The sequence below is a fragment of the Taudactylus pleione genome, unplaced genomic scaffold (genome assembly GCF_031769625.1).
Source record: "Taudactylus pleione unplaced genomic scaffold, aTauple2 ptg001619l, whole genome shotgun sequence".
NCBI lineage: Eukaryota > Metazoa > Chordata > Amphibia > Anura > Myobatrachidae > Taudactylus > Taudactylus pleione.
Genome location: NW_028286016.1, coordinates 121,990 through 130,466, shown reverse-complemented (window position 1 = coordinate 130,466; position 8,477 = coordinate 121,990). Strand labels below are relative to the sequence as shown.

The window sequence follows — 8,477 nt, the reverse complement described above, 5'->3', positions numbered from 1 at the left end:
CCCATTCACTGCTGCAGACACACACAGCAAGTAACCCATTCACTGCTGCAGACACACACAGCAAGTAACCCATTCACTGCTGCAGACACACAAAGCAAGTAACCCATTCACTGCCGCAGACACAGTTAGCAAGTAACCCATTCACTGCCGCAGACACACACAGCAAGTAACCCATTCACTGCCGCAGACACACATAGCAAGTAACCCATTCACTGCCGCAGACACATAGTAACTCCTTCCATGGTGCAGGCACAGTGAGTAACCCATTCCCTGCCAATATATATACATTTCATTAGTAGAGATGAGTGGGTCTGGTTCTCCGAGAACCGAACCCACCCGAACATCGTGATAAGAGACGTGATCCTAGTCTGGCTCGTGGTTTCTTGTGTGACTCAGATCTGAAAACGAGGCAAAATGTCATCCTCCCGCTGTCGGATTCTTGCGGGTTTTGGATTCTGTAAAGGTCCCTGTGATCGGCGCCATTTTAACTCCGGCTGTGGAGAGTGTACAGAGCAGAGGTGCTCTGTTCTTCTAGGGTGCAGACAGTGTGGTGTGTTGTTGTCAGTGACTTGTCACTATTTGTTCAAGGGTGCAGAGTTGTCAGGCTGGGGCTGCAGTACATAAAGTGGGGGGTGCTGCTGTGTCACTAACTGTTGTCCTGTCAATCAAGGGGCAGGGGCTGCAATACATAAAGGGCTGCTGCTGTGTTGTCCATCAAGGGACATAAAGGGGTGCAGTACATAAAGTGGTGCTGTGTCGTCCAGGGGTGCTCTTCCTCAGTGTAAAAAAAATAAAAGTTATAATTAAAATCTTTTTTGTGTGTGTGCGCGCTAGCCAGGTAGTTACTAGTTACGCTATTATTGTTAGGGGACACTGCCGGCCAGACTGCAGTTTATCATCCACATATTTGTGACTTTGCAGGTGGTCCATCCGCACTCCACAGGGGGGCTTTGTTGTCCATACAGGGGCTGCTGCCTTGTCCAGGGGTGTAAAAAAATAAAAGTGAAATAAAATTAGAATTCTTAAAAAAAATAGAAAAAATATCTTTTTTTTTTCTTTTGTGTGTGTGTTAGCAACTTAGCTGCGCTGTTACTGTTCGGTGGCACTGCCGCACAGACCGCAGTTTATAATCCACGTATTGAAACACTATAAGTTGTAGCGCAGTGTGTTATTCTTATTCATAAAAATATATTGTGACAATGTAGGTCATTGATACCTCAGTGTAATATTTAAAATTAGTACAAATTGACCTGTGTGCTGTACCCCACTTCATTTGTGTTTGTTGATATGGAAAACAATCAGTTGAGAGGAGAGCAGGAACAACATACTAGTGCTGGAGCTCCTGCCAGTGCCACCAGTCATGACGATACTAGTGTGTCTACGTCATCTTCTAAAGCTGATGCCCAAGGGCATACAGGGCTTAAGTCAGCATCTTAAATCCAAGACCCAATCTTTTATAGTGGTAAAAAAAACAAAAACAAAAGGGAAAGTTAGCTACAGAAAAACATATTGGCAATATGCCTTTCACCACACGAAGTGGCAAGGAAAGGCTAAGGCCTTTATTTATGACTGGTGGTACTGCCTCTTATGACCATGTAAGCCCTTCTACCTGTAGATGGTTCAAAAAGATGAAAATAGTTCAGGCACAGGAACCAGAGCCTAAGTGTATCAGTGGGTGCCATGTGTAAGCCTTTCCTTTCCAAAACTGTACTCGAAGAGGAGCCTCCTTCCACCACTTGTGCGTCCTCTGCAAAAGTGGGGATGAGCAGCACAAGTCAACATGCTGACATTGAGGATGCTTCTCTGGAAGTGCATCAGGATGAGGAGGATATTTGTGTAGCTGATGAGGATGTTGTTTGTATAAATCAGGCACCAGTGGAAGAAACCGTTATTGCTCATGATAAGGAAAAGCCCATTGTCATACCTGGGCATAAGACAAAAAAATCCACTTCTTATGTGCAGATTTGGGCAGAAATAATTCCAGACAATTTTTAAGCCATCTGTACCCATTGTAAAGCTAGAGTAAGTAGAGGTAGGGACCTTAATCATCTAGGAACCTCCTCCCTGTTACGTCATTTGCAGCGAGTTCATCGAACATTGTTGGGAAAATCAGAAACTGGTGCTAAAAAAAATACCAACAGTCAGTCCAGCACTAGTTAGCTCCCTTCCATCAGCTAGATCCCAGCACCAGGAATTTCCATCGCCAACACCTTTATCATCAATATCCTCACTAATGATTGGAGGTAGTTCGGCATCCAGGATAAGGCTAGGTGAATCCTCCCTTCTCCAGTATTCCTCAGAAGAATCCTTGAGTGCTAGGCCTGCTGCTGTTGGGGACCAAGAAGACTACTAATAGTAGTAATTTTTAAAAAACAATTGACTATTCAACAATCCTTTGCTAGAGGAAGCAAATATAACAGCTGCCACCCAGTTGCACATCGAATAACAGACAACATGACGGCTGTGCTAGTATTGCACGGTGAAATAATAGAAATTGAGGATGGTAGTGTGGAGGAGGTGCAAAAGGAGGATGAGGGGGATATTAGTGTCCTATCTGATGCTAATGAGGATGTTGATGATGAGGATGTTTGCGTAAATCAGCCACCAGTGGCAGCAGTTCTTGCTCATGATAATAAGAAAGCCATTGTCATGCCTGGGCATAAAACCAGAAAAGCCACATCTTGGGTGTGGAATTATTTAACCCAAATCCTGACAACAGTTGTGAAGGTATCTTTTCCATTTGTAAAGCCAAAGTTAGTAGAGGTAGGTACGTTAACCATCTAGACACCTCCTCCCTGTTACATCATTTGCGAGTTCATGCAATTTATTTAACAAAATTATAATTTGTAAATTAATAACAAGCAGTCCAGTATCAGCTACCAGCAGTTTGGACCAGCACATGCAATCTCCACCACCAACACCCTCATCATCAACCTCCTCCTTAATAATTGGAGGTAGTCCTTCCAGAAATTGCTTTGTGGGGGCTCAAACAAGCCAAGGACCTTGTCACTAAAGTGCTTGCTTTGTTAAACTGTGCATGTCCTTTTTAATAACCCACATAAGAGTGGGTGCGAGGGCCCAAGGACAATACCATCTTGCACCTCTTTTCTTTGCATTATGTGCTGTTTGGGGCATTGCTGTCTGACATTTTTAATTTTAGTTTATTAAACTGCCATCCTGTCTGCCACTGCTGTGCCATTCTCTTTCCTAGATGTGCCATGTTGGTAATTGAACTGCCACAGTCGCTGAATTCTTCTACATGTGGTTGCTGAATGCCGAAAATGTCCAGAAATTGTTATGGCCACCTGCAGCATCCTCTGCACTTTATGTCCCTTTAATTTGAAAAAAAAAAATAATTCTGAACCACCAAGTTGATGGGGTGGGTAACACATGGCAGATTTTCACATTTACCCAGTCTTTTTCATTGCTCCCAACCCCAACGGTTTCCCCTGGACCCTGGTGAATTGATACTGTTATAAATAATGATTCAGCTCTATATAAACGCCCGCCTGTCTATGTAGGTGACTCAAAGCGGAATAACTGGATACTGTAGATGGTGGGTGTCATGAGAGAAACCAGAAATATGAGCAGCAGCAGCAGCACAGAGAGTCTTCCTGCCAGGATGTGTGCAGTAAAGTGCAAATACATGTAATACAAAAATGAGTTGTGTATATTGGTCACATACATACATATTTACATGGTACATACAGTACATAAAGCAGGCTGAGGTAACCTGAGGCACACCCACCTGTTGTTGACAAATAACTTCCAGTAGGCCCGGCAAACATCACGGATGCTGGGAGTTGTAGTTCAGCGGAGAGCTACAGGCTGCTTTCCTCTGATGTAAACAGTAAGTCTCAGTCCCGTTATCCATAACAACCATCTGAGCACAAAGTAAACGTCTGTTACAGTGTGTACTATGTAGCAGCACCTCCACAAGCAAGGCCACCGCATTTCTATTAGATATATAAATAAAACCTCCAGATCAAATATGTCTTTTAGGAACTGAAGAACTTGATCCTACATTTAACTTCCCTCATAAATATTCTTAAGACTCAAAACATTAAAATAAATAAATGAAAAACTAAACAATCCTTCCATCCTTCCCCTGTCTTCAGTCCATAAACATATTCCAACTCCTTTGGGCCTCTGACCTAGTTCTCGATTAATTAAAACATTCTTGTTTTTTAAACTTCCTATGGGGTCGTATAGTTTATTAAACTGCCATCCTGTCTACCACTGCAATGCCACTCTGTGCCATCCTGTCTACCACTGCATGCCACTCTGTGCCATCCTGTCTACCACTGCAATGCCACTCTGTGCCATCCTGTCTACCACTGCAATGCCACTCTGTGCCATCCTGCAAGCTGAACTGCCACATGTTAGTGCCGCCCACTGCGTCACTTAGCTTAGTCAGCCAGCTAGCTCGATGCAAAATGGAAATGATTGTTATTGAGGATAATAATAATGTAGTAACACACACAGGCCCCAAATATCTGATTTCAGCTGTTTTTATGATTTTTTAGAAAAAATACAGATCCAAAACCAAAACACACAAGGGGCGTTTTATAGAACCAAATCCAGATCCAAAACCTTGAGGATGATACAAATCCAAAACACGGGGGTCAGCGCACATCTCTAATAATTAGTAACCCCTTCCCTGCCATAACTACATACTGTATACAGGAGTAACCCTTTCCCTGCCGCAGCTACATTCTGCATATAGTAGTAACCCATTCCCTACCGCAGCTGCATTTAGTCAGTAACCCTTTCCCTGCCGCAGACAGTCAGTAACCTTTCCTGCCGCAGGCACAGTCAGTAACCCTTTCCCTGCCGCAGCTGCATTTAGTCAGTAACCCTTTCCCTGCCGCAGACACAGTCAGTAACCCTTTCCCTGACGCAGACACAGTCAGTAACCCTTTCCCTGCCGCAGACACGGGGCATGATTTAGAGCCGCTCGTAAGCGGCCGCTCGTTCGCTGCGAGCGATGTTCGCACATCTGTGCATGCGTATGGGTCGTAATGCGCATGCGCCAACCAGTCAGTGCTATCGGAAATCGAGCGCTCGCCAAATAGCGAGTGCCTGCTAATTTGAGTGACAGAATGAGGAGTTTGTGGGTGGTAACAGGGAAAGGTGCTTGAAAACTGGGAGTGGAGATCCGAATGCAGGTGTGCCAAACGGTCACTAACTGTATGTACCTGCCGCAGGTACATAAAGCTCGTAACCGCTTCACTGCTGCAGATACAATTAGCTCGTACCCGCTTCCCTGCCGCAGGTACATACAGCTCGTAACCGCTTCCCTGCCATAGGTACATACAGCTCGTAACCGCTTCCCTGCCGCAGGTACATACAGCTCGTAACCGCTTCCCTGCCGCAGGTACATACAGCTCGTAACCGCTTCCCTGCCGCAGGTACATACAGCTCGTAACCGCTTCCTTGCCGCAGGTACATACAGCTCGTAACCGCTTCCCTGCCGCAGGTACATACAGCTCGTAACCGCTTCCCTTCCGCAGGTACATACAGCTCGTAACCGCTTCCCTGCCGCAGGTACATAGAGCGAGTAACCGCTTCCCTGCCGCAGGTACATAGAGCGAGTAACCGCTTCCCTGCCGCAGGTACATAGAGCGAGTAACCGCTTCCCTGCCGCAGGTACATACAGCTCGTAACCGCTTCCCTGCCGCAGGTACATACAGCTCGTAACCGCTTCCCTGCCGCAGGTACATACAGCTCGTAACCGCTTCCCTGCCGCAGGTACATACAGCTCGTAACCGCTTCCCTGCCGCAGGTACATACAGCTCGTAACCGCTTCCCTGCCGCAGGTACATACAGCTCGTAACCGCTTCCCTGCCGCAGGTACATACAGCTCGTAACCGCTTCCCTGCCGCAGGTACATACAGCTCGTAACCGCTTCCCTGCCGCAGGTACATACAGCTCGTAACCGCTTCCCTGCCGCAGGTACATAGAGCGAGGAACCGCTTCCCTGCCGCAGGTACATAGAGCGAGGAACCGCTTCCCTGCCGCAGGTACATACAGCTCGTAACCGCTTCCCTGCCGCAGGTACAAACAGCTCGTAACCGCTTCCCTGCCGCAGGTACATTCAGCTCGTAACTGCTTCCCTGCCGCAGGTACATATAGCGGGTAACCGCTTCCCTGCAGAAAGTACATATAAAGAGATGTGCAAATTATTACTCTCAACCCCAGTAATATGTATGTAATAGTTTTCCAGACTTACAGGCCACACACAGACTATAAAGCTGCTTTGCAATGATGTATTTTCATGTGTTACCGAAGATTCCAGATCCTCTATTGAAAAAATAAATTGGTAGGGAAATGTTGTATTTTGAAGGTGGCAGCTTTAGTACAATATAACGTAGACGTCCTTCCCCGGCCAGGTAACAGCCCAGACGCCAATAGAACAAGGAAAACTCAATACAGCGACAAAAACCAACAGGACAGGTCTCATAGGAACTAATCCCAATATGGCCGAGGGACGAACACATCCAGGGAACGGTGACACTCTCAGGACCAGCAGCCTAAAGCGTATCACGGCCATTATACACAGGGACGTCACACACAGCGTATCACGGCCATTATACACAGGGACGTCACACACAGCGTATCACGGCCATTATACACAGGGACGTCACACAGCGTATCACGGCCATTACACACAGGGACGTCACACAGCGTATCACGGCCATTACACACAGGGACGTCACACAGCGTATCACGGCCATTACACACAGGGACGTCACACAGCGTATCACATCCATTACACACAGGGACGTCACACACAGCGTATCAGAGCCATTACACACAAGGACGTCACACAGCGTATCACGGTCATTACACACAGGGACGTCACACAGCGTATCACAGCCATTACACACAGGGACGTCACACAGCGTATCACAGCCATTACACACAGGGACGTCACACAGCGTATCACATCCATTACACACAGGGACGTCACACAGCGTATCACATCCATTACACACAGGGACGTCACACAGCGTATCACAGCCATTACACACAGGGACGTCAGACAGCGTATCACAGCCATTACACACAGGGACGTCACACAGCGTATCATAGTCATTACACACAGGGACGTCACACAGCGTATCACATCCATTACACACAGGGACGTCACACAGCGTATCACAGCCATTACACACAGGGACGTCACACAGCGTATCACAGCCATTACACACAGGGACGTCACACAGCGTATCACAGCCATTACACACAGGGACGTCACACAGCGTATCACATCCATTACACACAGGGACGTCACACAGCTTATCACAGCCATTACACACAGGGACGTCACACAGCGTATCACAGCCATTACACACAGCGTATCACATCCATTACACACAGGGACGTCACACAGCGTATCACATCCATTACACACAGGGACGTCACACAGCGTATCACATACATTACACACAGGGACATCACACAGCGTATCACGGCCATTACACACAGGGACGTCACACAGCGTATCACGGCCATTACACACAGGGACGTCACACAGCTTATCACAGCCATTACACACAGGGACGTCACACAGCGTATCACGGCCATTACACACAGGGACGTCACACACAGCGTATCACATCCATTACACACAGGGACGTCACACAGCGTATCACAGCCATTACACACAGGGACGTCACACAGCGTATCACAGCCATTACACACAGGGACGTCACACAGCGTATCACATCCATTACACACAGGGACGTCACACAGCTTATCACAGCCATTACACACAGGGACGTCACACAGCGTATCACAGCCATTACACACAGCGTATCACATCCATTACACACAGGGACGTCACACAGCGTATCACATCCATTACACACAGGGACGTCACACAGCGTATCACAGCCATTACACACAGCGTATCACAGCCATTACACACAGGGACGTCACACAGCGTATCACGCCCATTACACACAGGGACGTCACACAGCGTATCACATCCATTACACACAGGGACGTCACACAGCGTATCACGGCCATTACACATAGGGACGCCACACAGCGTATCACGGCCATTACACACAGGGACGTCACACAGCGTATCACGGCCATTACACACAGGGACGTCACACAGCGTATCACATCCATTACACACAGGGACGTCACACAGCGTATCACGGCCATTACACACAGGGACGTCACACAGCGTATCACGGCCATTACACACAGGGACGTCACACACAGCGTATCACATCCATTACACACAGGGACGTCACACAGCGTATCACATCCATTACACACAGGGACGTCACACAGCGTATCACATCCATTACACAGAGGGACGTCACACAGCGTATCACGGCCATTACACAGAGGGACGTCACACACAGCGTATCACATCCATTACACACAGGGACGTCACACAGCGTATCACAGCCATTACACACAGGGACGTCACACAGCGTATCACAGCCATTACACAC

At 47.4% G+C, this 8,477-nt stretch overlaps 1 long non-coding RNA gene across 1 annotated transcript; it reads right to left on the bottom strand.

Annotated features, from left to right (window-relative positions):
- Nucleotides 1–1,595: 1,595 nt before the first annotated feature.
- On the bottom strand, nt 1,596–6,709 carry LOC148442099 (uncharacterized). The gene is made up of 3 exons (XR_015875915.1): nt 6,233–6,709; nt 3,749–3,883; nt 1,596–2,327 (listed from the first exon to the last, which is right to left on the bottom strand). It is a non-coding gene; the product is annotated as an uncharacterized LOC148442099 (long non-coding RNA).
- Nucleotides 6,710–8,477: the final 1,768 nt, after the last annotated feature.